Below are 7500 nucleotides of genomic sequence, written 5' to 3' on the forward strand. Positions count from 1 at the left end.
TTGGAAACTCTTACCTGTTGTCAATGGTGCCCTTTGTCTGCAACTATGTCGTTGGGCTATTAAGGTCTCATAAGTATAAAAATATACTATTTATTACCCAAAGCAGTTGAATCTAAAATAGAACAAAATGATTAACAAGTCATAATGACAGAAAACCCAAATCTGCCCATAAAGAAGCCAGTAATTTAACATTCTACCCTCCTGACTAAGAATTCATTCCCAGACCCAAAATGTCAATAAGTTCATCATATTAGTCAGGTTAGAGATTCCCGTCTCTAAATTAGCCATGGAATAGGATCCATCTGTAATTAAGATGATAATGGATAAAAGATACACTTCACACATCACCCTTTTCAAAGTATTTACGTAAAGAGAGTATTTCACACTTCTCTCTCTTTTTAAAAGGTAACGGTTTTCTAAGTCTTTACAAATTATGACCTACCATTATGATGGGGCTTTCTCTCCCGACACTCGGCGTGTACCACCTGACCTCTTAGTGTTCACCGAAAAGAATGTCACTTTCGTAAGTGCCTTGGACTATTAGGCCTGTAGCATCTGTACAAACGAATGTACATGCCTAACGAAATATTTGATCCCCATTCATATGCCGCGTCTTTTAAGGTTGACTACAAAGTTCCCAACGGCAACATTTCCCTTGAAATTTTCCCCAGTGAAGCTGCCATAACTGCTTCCACTTGGCTTTTAATTTCATTCAACAAAGATTCTGTTTCTCTTTCAATATTCAACAATGTAGTGTGTATTGTGAAAAACGTAATGGTGACATCTAGGTCTTCCCGGACTCCTTTTACTGTCACATGTAATACGTTACTTGATTTCCTCAACTCATTAAATCCGTTTTCTAACTCATTAAATCCGTTTTCTAATTTCTCATTTCTCCCTCTTAGAGAATTCAGAGCTTTACCATGTTCAGCGAGTTCCGCCTCTAATATCCCAACCTTCACCAAACTTGCTATTGCTACCTCAGCTATGGCTGCAATAGCTACACCCCCCGCCGCCAACAACTGCACTGCCCTTTTCTGTCTTCTAGACGGGTTCCTCTCCCCAACTGGTTTTGTCTCTGGGACCCAAGTGAGTGATTCCTCGATCTTGCCTTGCACCCTCTTTGCAGTTATTTTAATTTCCGTTAAAAAACGTCCCAGCGATGCAGACAAATTTCTTGTAGTTTCAAGTTCGTTTAACGTGTTTACCAGTTATTCAACTTTGCTCCGTGATTCTTTGAGTTCCAATCTGGCTGAACCCAGACTCTCGAACTCGATACTCAACATAACTTTATCAGATGCTAACCATACTAAGTGGTCTTCCTCAATTAGCACTCCAGGACCCAGACGTACTTTCATCTTTGCAAGCGCCACCAACCCCAGGGCGTCGATTAAGCAATATTTTAGCATCTAACAGAACAAGAAAAAAAAGAAAAAAACCTTCAGTTATTTAATCTTCTCGGACGACATTTACATCAAGTAATAATAAAAAAAGAAAATAATCGACCTTCCTCATTACTAACACACCCAAGAGAGGAAAACCTATACATAATCCAATATTATTCCCAAAACGGAATGTGCACCATCACGGAATTTGCTACCGCAACAATCCCATCAACCAGAAACGACCGGAAAAGAATCCTCTTACATGATACGTTCCCGTGGAATGCCATAATCAGCATCTACAAGAATAGTGCAAATCCCTGAGTAATCAATTCCAAAGGGAAAAACCTGCAACCGGATTCATTACAGCAACATTAGCAAAAAATCCACCTGTGAACACTTCAGGTGCTTCGAACTGCAGCATAGTCAGACTCGCACCGCCTGAAACTCATGATTCTCAAAAAAAATGTTCTATACTGAAACTACATCAGCACATTTCACAGAACTATCTCCAGGATATGACCAAGGTGTTCCAAAGTTATCTCGAAGACATAATTCTCCCAAACGATACTGTCCAATTATATAAAAAATTATCACCTATTCGGGATAAAAACTATGATAAACTCACAATTCCATAATTATATACCACCAAAAAAAAGGAAAGTCACCCCCAAGGATTAATACCATCTCATTATATATATAAATCATCATCTTAATAATACCACTCTAGTAATAAAAATATTTCCTCCATTTAATTAATGACCCCCCACCAAAAAAATCATCCCCCCTCCAAAAAAAATTGTCGTTAAATCATAACACCCCACGACATTACCCGAATTATATAAAACCTCAATGTCATCTATTCGGCTCGTGAAACCCCAAAAATTCAGCCCAAATATACACGCAGGAATAATCACATGTTTATCATCACGTTTCTCAGCTAAAACAAAAATTCGCCGTATTTCAACACATCCCCGCGTAAAATATTAACCCCGAAATCTTACGCCAAAACGCCGCAGATTTGCGCATAATAAGAAAAAAAACAGTAGAAGGAAATAAGAGAAAAAAACGTGAAAGCATTTCGCCACCAAATTGCAAAAACAGACAGCAAGAAAAAAAGGAAAAAAAAATGCAATTGCGCGACAATATATTAATCACAACCAATTCTTTTCAATTTCGAGATATGTGTTAACCTCGACTGACCTGTTTTTTCCTTTAAGACTACAAATCAGTTTCCAATTTTCTCTTCAATGACTTTAAAAGGACCTTGAAACTTCGGGCCTAGTTTGTAATTTAGCTCATTTCTCACGTTAAGTTTTAAAAATACCTTGTCTCCGACATTGATCTTGGGATCAGATGTTTTACTATTACTCTCTGTACCATATCTCTGGTTGTGGATTTGAGATTACGGCTGAGACACGCGTGTCTCTCTCTCGCAGTGGATACCAACGCCTCGACCGTATCCTCCCCATGATGAGGCATAGTTAGCAAATCAAATGTGCCTCGTGCTGGACAACCAAACATAGCTTCAAATGGGGACATTTTAATTGAATCACTAACCATAGTGTTAATACTATGTCTAACAACATTAATATATCTGTCCCAATTCTTATTATTACCACTTACAGTTTTCCTGAGAGTCTCGAGCACTTTCCTGTTTGCTTGTTCGCACAACCCATTGGCCTCGGGTCTGTATGGAATAATTGTCACTTCCTGTATCCCCATGACTTCAGCTAAACATTCCAAGGTTTTGTTCACAAATTCCCTCCCATTGTCGGTTAATATAACTTCGGGTGAGCCATATCTGCAAATGATACCATTGAAAAACGCTATGGCTACTTCTTCGGCCATTTTCTGCTTATGTGGGAACATTTCTATTATCCTTGTAAGTTCATCTATTATCACTAACTAGCACTTGTTCGCATATCTAGACTAACAAAAATTCCCCAAGATATCCATATGTATTCTCTGAAAAGGTCTACTCGGTATAGGATATGATCCTAATTTGCATGAAGTTGTCCTTGCAGGTTTACATGCGTTGTACACCGTACAATTCCTTATGAAATTTTCCACATCTTTCCCCATATTTTTCCAAATGTATTAAGCACGAACCTCATCATACGTATTTTCTATTCCCAAGTGTGGACTACCGAACCTGCAATGAACTATATCCAAAACCACTGGAATTAGGACTTTCGGAATTACGATGTGTTGTATCTCCTTTACTTTCACTGGTTCTCAACTTATATTTAATTTTCCCAACCAATAGATTACCTTCTAACTCCAAACCCGAAAAAGGCAACTTATAACGTTTCCTGACTAATTCCCCTCTTAGAAACGCTTTTGCATCTGCTAAAATCTCGTCTTCATCTTGCCTTTGCTCTATGAGAAGTATATCCCATTGTATGGTCTCGCTAGTGACTTGCGCGACTTGGAAACCTTCCGTGTCATGAAAACTGCTGAGAGCATCAGCAACAACGTTAAATTTGCCCTCTATATATTTGAGCTTTGCATCAAAATCTCTGATAGTTATAAACCATCGAGCTCTTTTGGGCGACAAATCGGGTTTATTAAAAAGATCTGGTAATGGTTTGTGGTCTGTAAGAACTTCTACTTTATTCTCCATCAGTAACATTTTAAAATGAACTAAGCTCGACACTATTGCAAAGGCTTCTTTATCTATGGTGGCCATGGACTTCTCGTTGCTGCCCTTTGTCCTGAACTTCCTGCTATAAAAAGCTATAGGATGAAATTTCCCATCGAACTTTTGCATAAGGCAAGCACCTATACCTTCCTGGCTTGCATCAGTCACTAATGTAAAAGGCTCGCTAAAATCTGGAAACTTCAAAACAGGGCGATTCATAAGCTCCTCCTTGAGCTTTTGAAAACTCTCCACCTGGGGTTCCTTGCATTGAAATTGAACGTCTTCACGCAACACATCAGTTAGGGGAGCTGCTATATTAGAGAACCCTTTCACCATCCTCCTAAAGAAACCGGCGATACCCAGGAATGACTTAATCTCTTTCTTTGATCTGGGGTTGCAAAAATTCGCTATTGCTTTGACTTTATCATCATTTACTCTAACCCCTTCCTTAGATATGACATGGCCTAGATATGTGCTAGCTTGATTTTCAACCCCGATAATCTAAGCCTCCTAAGTACTTCTGTAAGCACTTCCAGGTGTTGCGCGATCGTGTCCGTTGCAATCAGGATGTCATCCATATACACAACAACATTTTTGCCCAATAACCCTGGCAAAACTGTTCACCAACCTGGTAAAGGTCATCGGACTGCCAGATAAACCGAAAGGCATTCGCGTAAATTCATAGTGTCCCTTGGGCACTGAAAAAGCAGTATATTCCTTGCTACTCTCACTAAGAGGGACCTGTAAGAAACCCTGCGCCAAATCAATTGAGCTATAAATATTATTTCCACCGATTTCAAAAAAAAGATCTAGTAAGCAAACGACTGGGTAGTATTCAGGGATCGTCTTCTCATTTAAACGTCTAAAATCAACGCATACACGGACAGAACCGTCTTTCTTAGGCACCGCTAACAAGGGAAAGTTGTAAGGAGACACGCTAAGTCTAATGATTCCTTCTTCTTCCCATCTATTAACCTCTTTCTCTACCTGTTCTCTGATTTTGAAAGGTATGCGATATGCAGGAATATAAATAGGTTTTGTGCCACTCTCCAAATTTACCTTATGCTCTAACACATTAGTCAACCCCAATTTATCACCTTGTAAGGCTACCGTATCCCCAAATTCTGCCAAGAGCCCGCTTATTGCTTCAACATGTTCGCTATAATCCGCATTAGCTAAATGTTCTCTAAATATTTGTTTCCTTGATTGCATTTCTGCCTCCGAAAACTTAGGTTTCCCCTCTACGATAGTCACTGAACCACTATCACAACTCCAATCTTGGAAATCCAATATATATGTATTCTTCTGGTATCTCCTAACTGTATCATTACAGTTTAGCAACTCTAACCATGTAAACCCATCCTTGGATACACTGTTCACTGATGCCGTGCTAATAACCCCTCTAAGCTTTTTGTTATTTTCAATAACACACACATCTGTGGGTTTTCTCATCTCCTTCAATTTAACTTTTACCATAGTCTTCGAACCTGGTAGTAACATAATATCCTCGGATAAAACACCTCTATATTTGTGGTTAGTACCTCCCCTTTCCACCACCACATACACATTACCACCCTCAGTATCATCCCCAGCATTGTTAGTATCAATTAACATCCATATTAGTATCATCACCACCATTGTTATCACAGTGAACTCTGATAGAACCCCCGTAATCATTTCCCATATCAGCAACGTGGGTTTTGATATTACCTTTCTCCATAACACTCGTATCACCACCATTAATACCACCGAGCACATCTCCTCTTTCAATAACCTCCATGTCCTCCATTCTATTCACATCCTCATAAGGCAGAAAAATACCTGGTATCACGACTGATATCCCATTAGCACCCGCATTGATCGAAATCTTGTGTCCTCTACAAGCAGGATGACCCAGCAAAATTTTGTTGCCCAACGCAATTCCTTTCATTACCAAAAATGGTTCTGTTAACACTCTGTCACCGAGAGTAAACTTTATTTGAACACAACCCAGGGTATTAAATCTATGGGCTTGCACATCACACACCGTCTCCGTTGAGGGTTGCAAAGGGTAGTTGGAAAACATGGATTGATACAATTTATAGTCCATTAGATTTATTGATGCCCCTGAGTCTATGAATATCGGGATATCCACATCCCCTACTGTTCCATAAACTATAGGCCTGGGCTCTGGGGCGTCCCCCACAAGACCACAATGGCATTTACCAATCACCTGTACCCTTTTTGTTGATCGGGCTTCCAAAAATTTCGCCAATCCCTTTGCCCTCTGGTTTGACCTGCCTGGGAAGTTCTCACATTATAATTACCAGAACCTTGAAGTGTAGGCCTCGCATCTCTCTGTATCTGAGACGGACAAGACTGCCAATAATGATCAGTACTTTTACACATTCCAAAATATTTAACCTTACACAATTTCGTTAGATGCCCTGGTTTATTGCAATTGAAACAGCGCAACTGTTGTCGCTTTTGATCGATCGATCTTTTGTTATACTCAACTTTTGCGCACAGACGGGGAGGAGAAAATTCTGTGTCTCTTTGCACTCTATCCCTCAGGCCTGTCCCATTAAAGATTGTGCTATCTACAGTGGGACATTTAGACACATGTTTTTCAATTTGGGTATAAAGTAATTCTTCGCCTGAAGTAGGTTCAATCTTTTCATCAAAGCTATTCACTATCGCATCCGGTACATCGTGCAAGAGCAGGGAAAAATAGACCAGTTTATGAATATTATCCAGAGAGATTACCCCCTGTAACCCATTTAGATGTTTTCAATTTTCCTACCCAATCCGCCACTGCGTCAAAAAGGTTTGAACTATGTTCTACGAGGCTATTAGTGCCCTTCCGTAGTTTATAAAGACCCCGGAGGTCCCTCACCATATCTCCGTGTGCCTTTGAGCCATACGCTGTTTTCAAAAATACTTGTAAGTCCGTCCAGGTACGACATTTTGTAAATTAGAAACTCCTGCAATGGTGGGAGAGGTCTCCCCTATTGAAATCTAGCAAAGCTTTCGCCTCTCTAAATGCCTCTACATCGTCTAATATATTCTTTCCCGCTAAATAATTATTAACTCCTTCAATAAAAATTTGTATAGGCTGTGATAACACGCCATCTACAATCCCTCTGAATGGACTCACGCCTGCACTAACGTTTGTTACGTGATGTTGTAGCGTTGTGGTATTTTTAGTGTCCGCCATTTTTCTCTGTTTCCGAAAGCTATTTTGTTCTATAAGCTTCCCCGATCTCAATAACATCAATGTATTTATATACACCAAACCCAATCAAGAAAAATTAACACAAATTTTCCCCCAATAAGGGATAAAAGGCAAACGCACCCCACGCCCAGTATATTAATAATAATCCCATGAAAGCAACAATAAAAAAAAAAAAAAAAAATAGGGAGGGGATAGAAAAAGAAAAAAAAAATGCAAAACGCTTATCAAGCAATGCACCCTGGTAACCAACTTTCTCAGTC

This window comes from Macrobrachium nipponense, chromosome 1, assembly GCF_015104395.2.
Source record: "Macrobrachium nipponense isolate FS-2020 chromosome 1, ASM1510439v2, whole genome shotgun sequence".
NCBI classification, from domain to species: domain Eukaryota; kingdom Metazoa; phylum Arthropoda; class Malacostraca; order Decapoda; family Palaemonidae; genus Macrobrachium; species Macrobrachium nipponense.